General features: G+C 35.8%; 1 pseudogene; it reads left to right on the plus strand.

The window, feature by feature from the left end:
* The first annotated feature begins 5,662 nt into the window (after nt 1-5,662).
* Nucleotides 5,663-5,790, plus strand: LOC133762696 (U2 spliceosomal RNA; annotated as a pseudogene).
* Nucleotides 5,791-11,017: the final 5,227 nt, after the last annotated feature.

The following is an 11,017-nucleotide window of genomic DNA, read 5'->3' on the forward strand; positions in this document are numbered from 1 at the left end:
TATTCTGCTATCCACAATGATTAAAAAAACTGAATTACCATCTATTAGCTTCCCCAGGCAAGATCTAACAAAGCTTATACCTTACTTTTGATGCACTGCACCTATATATCATTGCATATTTGCCAAGCTTTTCCTTAAATCTCTACTTCCCAAAATTTTTTTAATCCTTTTATAATTACTACTTCTTTTCATGACAGTTTTACATTTCCTTTTTAAACAAAAAATTTTCTTTGCTAGTCACTCATCCAAAATATTTTTGTATTTCTAATATACTTAGTTAATCACTTCATTATAAACCTAGCTGTTCACAATTTTCTCTCTCTTTTTAAATTGTATATGGTATGATACTGTGTAATGTACATACATTTGGGACCAAAATGTATGTAAATATAATAAATTTTAAATCTTCATTTGTCAAATAGTGGAATAAATTACTTCATCTAATTGTATAGTGGAGGGGCTGGTGTTGTGGCTTAGTGAGTTAAGCCACCGCCTGGGATGCCAGCATCCATATGGACACCAATTCGAAACCCAACAGCTCCACTTCCAATCCAGCTCCCTGCTAATGAACCCATGAAAATAATGGAAGATGGTCCAGGTGCCTGGACTTCTGCACCCACGTGGGAGACCCAGAACAAGCTCCAAGCTCCTGGCTTTGGTCTGGCACAACTCCAGTTGGTCTGGCCATTTGGGTAGGGAAACTATAGATGGAAGATTGAACTCGCTTGCTCTCTCTCTCTCTCTTTCCTATAACTCTGCCTTTCAAATAAGTAAATGTTTACCATGAATAAATAAATAAATTAATTAAATAATGGAGTACTTGGAAATTTCACTGTGTTTAAATTCAAGAAACATCTCCAGTTTCCTTATATGTATTGCTCAGAATACTTACAAACAGTAACCACATGTTCTAAATGCTAGGTAATTAACAGATATTGTTGAACAAAGAAATACAGTTTCTTTCTGTTTCCATAAAAACCGGGACCAGTATTTATTATAGATGACTGATCGTGTCCTTCTTTGACAATAATCAACAAAGAACAGATGGTGATTACTTTTTGAATCATAAATGAAAAGACTGTCACAACAAAATAACCAATTCAGCTGACTTTTCCAATTATTTATTCCAAAATGGCCTTCTCTGTTTTTAAATGATTTTTAAGGATTCTGTTCATAACTTTAAGGTCAGATAACAATCATTAGCATTTATTGGCCTTTTGCAGCAGTAATTTAATCTTTTGTGGAACAAAGTTGATTAATCACAGCTTGACATATTGAAATTTGGCATAATTCTTTCCCAAAAGTACTTATAGGGCAGCAATTACTACAGCATTCAGTGTAGTAACTAGGCATATATTATAAATCAGTAGTGCTAAGATAAAATTGCCAGAAATTTAAGGGCATCAATTTTGGTAGTCTTTCAGTCCTGAAGTGATTTTGATGAGTCCACAAATATTGATCTAATATATTAATCACATCTACATCAAAAATTACAGAAAAAATTAGATATTTCAATAAATGAGAAATGTACATGTTTAGTGAAGATGGGAAATTAAGGGTTTCTATCAGATTTTTTAAAAATATAGCCTATATTAAAGATCACCTAATTTAATAACAATTCAGCATCATCTCCCAATATGAGGAGATTGGAACACTAAAAACTATTTTTCATGTGCCAATTAGAGAATCTTAAAGAATTTTATCAATAAAATATGATGCTAGTGAACTTAAGTTTGTTACTGAGACAAAGAGAGAATGGAAAGGAAAAGAAATTCCTTTTTTTAGAATGTGCCAGAGGTGGTAAAATTCCAGTAGATTTCCAATTCAACAGCTGTCTGATTACAATAGACAGGTTTTCTATGTCCATTTGTGCTGCTATAATAAAATATCTGAAACTGAGCAATTTATAATGAACAGCCATTTCTTTTATGTAGCTTTGGAGGCTGAGAAGTTGAAGAAAAGATGCCAACATTCGTTGCCCACTGAGGGCCTTTTTGGAGCTTCCTCACATCTCAGAAAGAGCTAAAGATGTGTTCTTTCCTAGTGGATCTAGAAGGGTAAAAAGAGGCCTAGTTAGTTCTCTCTAGCCCATTTATATATCCTCAATCCCGTTCATGTTTCCTCCACCCTCATTATTTAATCATTTGTGAAAGGCCCAGCTTCTTGATATCATCATACTGAAGTTTACATTCCAATGTGAATTTTAGAGGGCACATAAACATCTGAACAAAGTACAAGTGATGGATTTGTATTCATAAGTATTTACATCAGAAATTTCCAAATTTGTTAGGCTGATTATTGATTGTACAGCTTCTGATTGTGACTGTGAGCAGTTCTAAGGAAGCTCGTTTTGGTAATGTGGCATTAGAAATCATAGATCAGTCTAAAATAGTATGTTTTCAACCCATCCAAATCATTCAGAATGTTCACCACCACTATAAGATTACCTCCTTATGTTTATGCTAGTTGATGTGGATTTTGTTCTTAGCCTATATTGTATCCAATAGCATAATCGCATCAGGAATTTTTCAATATCACTGAATGCTATGGGAATTTGGGGTTCATTATTCTCATAGGTTGGAAGAGAAGAGATTCAAATGTCCTTTCCCTTTGTGTATAAGATAGTGCCTATTCACATTATACAGTGACAAAACAATTGCGTCATCATCTCTACCATGTAAGATGAAATTCCTGCACAGAGTCTTTGTCAGATGTGGCAACTACTGTGATAAGTTGACAGTGAAAATGAAGCTTATTCTGCAGGTTGTTATATTACAGTAGTCTACCTGTATTACAATTTAACTTTGCATGGTTTCAAGCTCCATTGTGGTCTAAAAATATTAAGTGGAAAATTTCAAGAATGAAGCAATTCATATGTTTTAAATTGTGCACCATTCTAAGTAGTGTGATGAAATCTCACACATCTTGATTTCCCAGGCTGGGACTTGAATCATCCCCTTGTCCAACATATCAATGTGGTATATGCCACCTGCCTGAGAGTCACATATTATCTACCGTGATTAGTATGTCAAATCTCACAGTATCACAGTGCCTGAACATATGGTTTGGGGTACCCACTGGGAAATATATTCCTGTGCATAAAGGGGAGGTGGGTTCCAGTACAATGTGTTCTCAGTGGCAGCTGTCACCTGGCGACTCATCTAAAAATATTGCTGAAAGTGTACAGTGTAGAAACCTATATAGTGTCTGCTAATACTAACTGATAGAATCAAAAAGGGAGAGAAAGATCCAGCATGGGAAGTGGGATACACAGCAGACTCATAGAATGGCAGATGTCCTAAACAACACTCTGGCCTCAGAATCAGCCCTTAAGGCATTCGGATCTGGCTGAAGAGCCCATGAGAGTATTGTAGGCATGGAAAGCCAAGATACCATGGAAAAGAAAAAAAGAAGAAGACCTAAATGAAAGATCTCTGTGAGTGAGATCCCAGTGGAAAGAACGGGGCCATCAAAGAAGGAGGTACCTTTCTCTGAAGGGAGGAGAGAACTTCCACTTTGACTGTGACCCTATCGGAATAAGATCAAAGTCAGTGAACCCTAAAGGCTTCCATAGCCCTGGCAACTCATGACTAGAGCCTAGGGAGATTACTGACGCCATGAACAGGAGTGTCAAATTGTTAAGTCAGCAACAGGAGTCACTGTGTACTTACATCCCATGTGGGATCTGTCCTTAACGTGTTGTCTAATGTGCAGTGATGCTATAACTAGTACTGAAACAGTATTTTTACACTTTGTGTTTCTGCGTGGGTACAAACTGATGAGATCTTTACTAATTATATACTGAATTGATCTTCTGTATATAAAGATAATTGGAAATGAAAAAAAAAACAACCTGGTGTTAAATTGGAAATGGCATAGAAAATTATTTAATTTTTAAAAAATATTATGTAGGATATCTGCCTTTAATGTGCTGTACACTCTTATTTAATACTATAACTAGTACTCCAACAGTATTTTTTTTTTTCACTTTGTGTTGCTATATGGGGGCAAACTGTTGAAATCGTTACCTAATATATACTAAACTGATCTTTTGTATATAAAGAGAATTGAAAATGAATCATGATGTGATAGGAAGGGGAGAGGGAGCGGGAAAGGGGAGGGTTGTGGGTGGGAGGGAAGTTTTGGGAGGGGGAAGCCATTGTAACCCATAAGCTGTACTTTGGAAATTTATATTCATTAAATAAAAGTTTAATAAAAAAAAGAAACCTATATAGTGCAATTAGGAAATGTGGATGGAACTGAATAACAAGGAGTACAACAATCCTCTCAAAACCTCTGGGCCTGCCTTATCAACAAAAGTGTCCTCTATGACTGGATTTGAAGGCTGTACCTGCTCATCTTTTAATGGTCTCTCTTTGTTTAAGGTTTTCTATTTCATATGTTTGCACAAGTTCAAAATTATATTCACAGCATCTTCTAATGGCCTGAGAATCAAGTCTTCCCCAAGTGTTCATGAAGAAAGCAGCTTCTGCCTTTTCTTACTTCCATCCCTTCTCGCTTCCATAATTTTTACTGCCTCCAAATTTCCAGTCAGCACTTGATTGATGTCAGAGTATTTTAGCAAAAATAACAAGTTTACATAGTATATACAACAACATTTTGCTTATCTTCAGAACCATGGAAAATAAGTGTGGTAATAGATATGAAATTAGTTGAAAAGAAGTATTAAATTGAGAGCTTATAAACATAAGAGTTAGAGAGAAATGGATTAGAGAGAAATGGATTAGAGAGTATGGATAATATATCCAAATTTATACCACTGGGAATGTTTCATTTCTTTACTTTGCTAGTGAGTTAAACCTAGAATCAGACATAATCCATGTTTATTGAAATTGTGATGGGTACCTAAAATTCCTTATATGATAAAATGGAAAGAACATTAAACTTGGGGATATATTAATGCTAAAATCTTCATTATATGGAATGTTTTAATAATCATAATTATATTCTAAATGAGTTTAGGGTTGTTTAATTCATAATAACATTGAAGAGTTTATTGTACTAGTATCATTGAAAGCATTGCAGGGCTAATTTTCTATAGCTTAGGAATAAGTAAGGTATTTCAAAAAGTTTGCAGAAAAATAGAATAAAAGGTAAGTACATTATGGTATAACTTATGAAGTCCATGCATAGTTTTTTTCATAATACACATTTCCATGGATTATTTGAAGATATTTAACATACATGATTTTCAAATTCTTTTGCACCAAGTACATTTATATTTTAATTCTATTTTTCATGGACATATTCAATCAACTATGAATTTGAGATATTTAATATTAGCTAGTTACTGTCAATGAGTATGATGGAATCCTAGAGCATGTGAAGCAAAGAAATATCACCCAATGTCTATGGGTTACCTAATTAATTAAATAGGACATGATTACCTTAACAAGTAGCAGGAATCTATATGGACTATCGTGCGATATTTGTGGTAGATAACTTTTATACTCAGGCCATATGGTGATGACCAACCATAGAACATCATGCTTTGTTACTTGGTCAGAATATAAATCTAGATCTGGTAAAAAGTAGAACTAGTATGAACCATAAAAACAGAGTTACAACCATTGACACAAGATCCAGACTTGATTAAATTAATAGAGTTCATGAAGAGATTGAGGTTAGAGATTAATATACAATCATTTCTTGGGCTTTTGGCTAAGATCAAGTGTAGTATCTGTTCTTATCAGAGTTTAATATATAATAAATATTATGTATTAATATGTTAATTGTATGTGATAAAATTTTCTTATCCTTCCACCCAAAGAGATTCTTGGCCTTTTGTCAGTGTAAATATTCACTCAAGGAAGAAGTATTCCTATTTACTTGATTAATTACTTGACACTGTTTCTTAGCTAGCAGTACCCCAACGTGATACACAGGTTTGTCTTTTATGGCCCACATATCAGCTTGGGTCTTTGATCTGATTCTATTTCACCATTGGTTTTTTATAGTCTTCAAAACAGCCAACAAGATCATTCCAAGAAATGAACATATTCAAATACACATATTTTGACAGTTAACAAAAAGTACACCTTGCTTCCTTGAGCCTTAGAAATAAGAGTTATAGAGGCCAGAGCTGTGGCATAGTGGACTGCCACCTGAAGTGCCAACATCCCACATGGGTGCCGGTTTGAATCCCAGTTGCTCCACTTCCGATCCAGTTCTCTCTGCTATGGCCTGGGAAAGCAGTGGAAGATTGCCCAAGTCCTTGGACCCTTGTTCCCACGTGAGAGACCCAGAAGAAGCTCCTTGCTCCTGGTTTCAGATCTGTGCAGCTCCGACCTTTACTGCCATTTGGGGAGGGAACTGAAGGATGGAAGACCTCTTTCTCTCTCTCTCTCTCTGCCTCTCTGCCTCTCTGTAACTCTGCCTTTCAAATAAATAAATAAATCTTTAAAATAAAAAGAAGTGAAAGTTATGGAAAGATAGGAGTGTAGGCACCTGTAGAAACAGCATCTATAACAAAACACCAAAATGAAAATAATGCAATATTCCTGAATATATGTAAGTGAGTACTATGTTCAAGCACTTGAAATGAGTACGTAACACACTCCCATTTAACTCATTTGATTGGTCTCTATAGGAGACAGATGTGTCTTTAAAGATTATAGTGGAGAAAAATTAATGTTTCCCTGGTATGAAACTGTCCATCTGCTGAAAACTTATTCTCAATTGTTTAAGAGAAAACACCAGATGCAATTTGATTCTATCTTACAGGAAGCAGTAGAATATCCTTATTTTCCTACTTCAGTATTGAATCACCTTTCTTGTAAAAGGTTCTAATTAACCCGCAGGGACTTTGATCATTTCACTACTTTATAACATATTGGTGCATGACATTGATAATGCCACGATCTGAGTGGAAAAAGAAGCAGATTCTCTGAGTGAATTGGTAATACATATGCACTCTGAAGGCTAAGAGATAAGCTTCATGAAAATTCAGAAATCTGTCTCTTTGGTTTCAAGGAGTCATTTGTGTGCATATGTATGTGAATGATATCAGGTTATTCCTTTCAAAGTGCAATGCTGATTGTAGCTCCATTCTCTCACTACGAATAAATGAGTAGAACATAATTGTTGGGAGCTTTGGATTTGGAAAACAAAATATCCCATGTATTTTCATTGTTCTGACCTGTACTACTGAGTAAGTTGAAAGGCTATTAGCTTTGACAAGGACACAAGTCATGAAGATGCTCTCCACCTTGTCAAGAGTTCACGTTAAGCTACTCAGTCACTAATTCTCAGGACGGAATGGGCCAAACTTGAAGACAGGCAGTCAAAATCACAAGGGTCAGACTGCAAAGCAAACACACAATTATTTTTAAGTCAAATTATGACTTAAATTTCTATATTTGTTGTAGAAAATAAATGGAAAATTTATTGCCACAGTAATAGAAATGTGAAGATAGAGAAAATAAACACAGGTGTAACTAAATTTCAGAAATTATATGTAATATACAGCAGTGTAAATCTCATGGAGTTAAAATTTTTCCATGTTAGGATAGTACATAGTGTATATATATATATCAAAGCATAAAATCTCATGCCATGAATATGCATTTTTATGTGTTAATTAAAAATCAAAAATAATAAAAGGAGTTTGGATCCTAAAAATAAAATTAATATCTATTGATGTTTTAAAAATCAATAATTAAAGAAGGAAATAGTACTATAGAGATTACTCATAACGTTTTCAATGCAAGGGGTCATTAAACAGATGATTGGATGTACATTTCAGAAAAAACTACCCATAAGTTTCTAAATTATTTTGCACCAGAAAATCCATTATTTTAAAACTCCACTTTTCCATGCACCTTTGGAAGTGTGCTCCTACCAATAAATATTCCAAATTCATTTGTAAGTATGGAATAAATATTTCACATCATTTTTAAACAAGCATTAGTATACTTCCAAAAGTACATGGAAATGGAATTAAATAACAAGTTTATTTTGATGCAAAACAATTTTGAGTTCCATGCATAGTTTTTTTCTTAAGATGCATTTTCCATGATCCACTGGTACTCATATTTGTCAATAATCTTTTGAAAGTTTACTTCCTAAAGGAGATTGCTCCTTTCTAATTGATCTCTGTGAATTACATGTGCTGATTATTCTCCCCACTGTGTTGATAGGAGATGTAGAAATTCACTGCTGTTTTTTGGAATGAGAGGCGGCAAGATGGCGAAATAGGCAGGAAGCACACTTAGTCCAGGGGGAGAGAAAGTTTAATATAAGTGGAGATACTGCAGGGTCAAGGAAGAGTAGGGGATAAAACAGCAGAGGAAACTCTTCCGGAACTAGTGATTCACAGTGGACCTGCGTGGAGAGCGTGGGAGCCCAAGTTCGGGACACCAGCAGCAGACTCAACACACCAGCGCTGGAACGCGAGGTGAGCCGAATCTCCATAGCCCGAGATACCAGCAGGCAAGCGGAAAGAGGAGGCTAGAGGGAACGAGGCTTGAAACTCCGTGGGGAAAAGTTCACCAGGCTAACTAGAAGAGAGAGAAAAAAAAATTTAAAAAGTGACTGATACGGACACAAGCTTCTCTCTCTCCGCTCACCTCTCAAAGGCGAGCAAGACAGAGCAGGCGCCATTTTGGACATACGTCATAAGCAGGGCGACCTCAGGTCTGCACCAGCCCTGAGCCTAGCAGAAAAACCTGACTCTGTGGGGAGGGGTGAAATAACAGGAGATTAGCATCTAACTTGGCAACCCAGTGGGAGACTGCAGGAGAATTGGAGCCCACACTGAGGGCAGCACAGATTCCCTGTGTGGTCCTTGGGAAAGAGCTTCTGATCTCTGGCTCCTGTGGGTATATCATTTGCCTGCTAACTACCTCCAATTACGTTCAGCTGTGCGGAATTACTTCCCTTTTAAATCAAAAAAAGAAAAGAGAGATTTACCACACCTAACCTGGGAGTGTCATCCTTGACACACCCTCAACCCTGAGGAACCAAACACAGCTCTCAGTCCACACTCATCTCAAGCCTCTAAGGCTCCACTGAAAGCAGACAGTCCACTTAATATAGAGCCATAGTGTAACAAGAAAAAACACCACAGTGAAGAAACCAAATATCTCCAACATGCCAAACAACAAACGCAAAAACCAAGCTAACAAGAACAAGGAAGAAACTATGATGCCCCCAAATGAAAAAGACACCCCAATTCAAGATTATGAAGATGATGAGATCGAAGAAATGCAAGAAGCGGATCTCAAAAAATTGATAAGAACATTAAGAAGTTCTCAAAAACAAATTCTTGAACTACAGAAATCCTTCATGGACAAGATAGAAAATCTCTCTCGTGAAAGTGAAATATTAAGGAGGAATCAAAATGAAATGAAACAACTAGTGGAACAAGAAACTCTGATAGTGACTAGAAATCATAATGAAATGAAGAGTTCAATAGATCAAATGACAAACACATTAGAGAGCCTTAAAAACAGAATGGGCGAAGCAGAAGAGAGAATATCAGACTTAGAAGACAGAGAACAGGAAAGGAAACAGGCAAACCAAAGAAAAGAAGAAGAAATTAGAAATCTAAAAAATATTGTCGGGAATCTACAGGATACTATTAAAAAACCCAACATTCGGGTTCTAGGAGTTCCTGAAGGCATGGAGAAGGAGAAAGGATTAGAAGGCATTTTCAGTGAGATACTAGCAGAAAATTTCCCAGGTTTGGAGAAGGACAGAGGCATCTTAGTACAGGAAGCTTATAGAACCCCTAATAAACATGACCAAAAGAGATCCTCACCACGACATGTTGTAATCAAACTCACCACAGTGAAACATAAAGAAAAGATCCTAAAAGGTGCAAGAGAGAAACGTCAGATCACTCTTAGAGGATCTCCAATTAGACTCACAGCAGACTTCTCATCAGAAACCCTACAAGCTAGAAGGGAATGGCGAGACATAGCCCAGGTACTAAGAGAGAAAAACTGCCAGCCCAGAATACTATATCCTGCAAAGCTCTCATTTGTGAATGAAGGTGAAATTAAGACTTTTCATAGCAAACAGAAACTGAAAGAATTTGTTGCCACTCATCCTGCCCTGCAAAAGATGCTTAAAGATGTGTTACACACAGAAACACAGAAACATGGTCACCAATATGAAAGAAGGTAAAGGAAGGAAACCTCACAGCAAAAGATCACAGGAAGCTCAACTTCTCTTTGACATAGAATTAAACTCTGATGCTCTGTTAAAGCAATGTGTTAAAGTAATCTATTATGTTCTCTTGATGTCTGTTACCAGACTTTAAGTTTCTATAATGGAAAATGCTATTAATACAAATGTTTGAGAATTAAAAAGTCTAATGATCTTGTGTTACTAGACATGATAGTTATCTTAATGAGAAAGCCCCAGAGGCCTAAAGGGTTAAATACCTGTAAAATCCTACAGGTGCTTTCAAAAATACTGTGAAGTAAGCAAGTGCCTCTTGTTGGTTGATGAGTTTATAATTTTAAACATGGCGACTTAAAGTCTTTTGTCATCCACAGTTATATATGATCTGCTGCTCATAAAACTAAAGCGTTGTTGGTTCTGTGTTTAGCTGTCCTCCTATAGGTTCCTATGGACTTTTTCCAGCCACTTTTATTGTATTCAGTACTTTGGGATGGCTCTGTAAACAGATGAAGCCAATAATGTATTAACAGTACCAACTGAGAGAAAGTATGGTTAACTGAGGTTACTAAAAAGAAAAAGCAATTCAAATCAATTGGCAATCTACAAAAAGAGTTAAAGATTTTAAAAGCTATTATTAAAATTGCTATATTGGTCTATTATGCTATATTATATGTGTGTACATATTGTATGTCCACATGGGGAAATTTTATTAAGAGTTTTATTTTAAATGGCTTATAGATAAGATTGTCCATAAATTTAAGCTGCTAAAATCAATCAAAGATACATTTTAATTTGTGGGACCTGAATCTGTGTATCATATGTTTTAGACTTGTTGGTAGAAAGAAACTAAAAACATTTTAGATGGTTG

This window comes from Lepus europaeus, chromosome 6 (assembly GCF_033115175.1).
Source record: "Lepus europaeus isolate LE1 chromosome 6, mLepTim1.pri, whole genome shotgun sequence".
Lineage (NCBI taxonomy): Eukaryota > Metazoa > Chordata > Mammalia > Lagomorpha > Leporidae > Lepus > Lepus europaeus.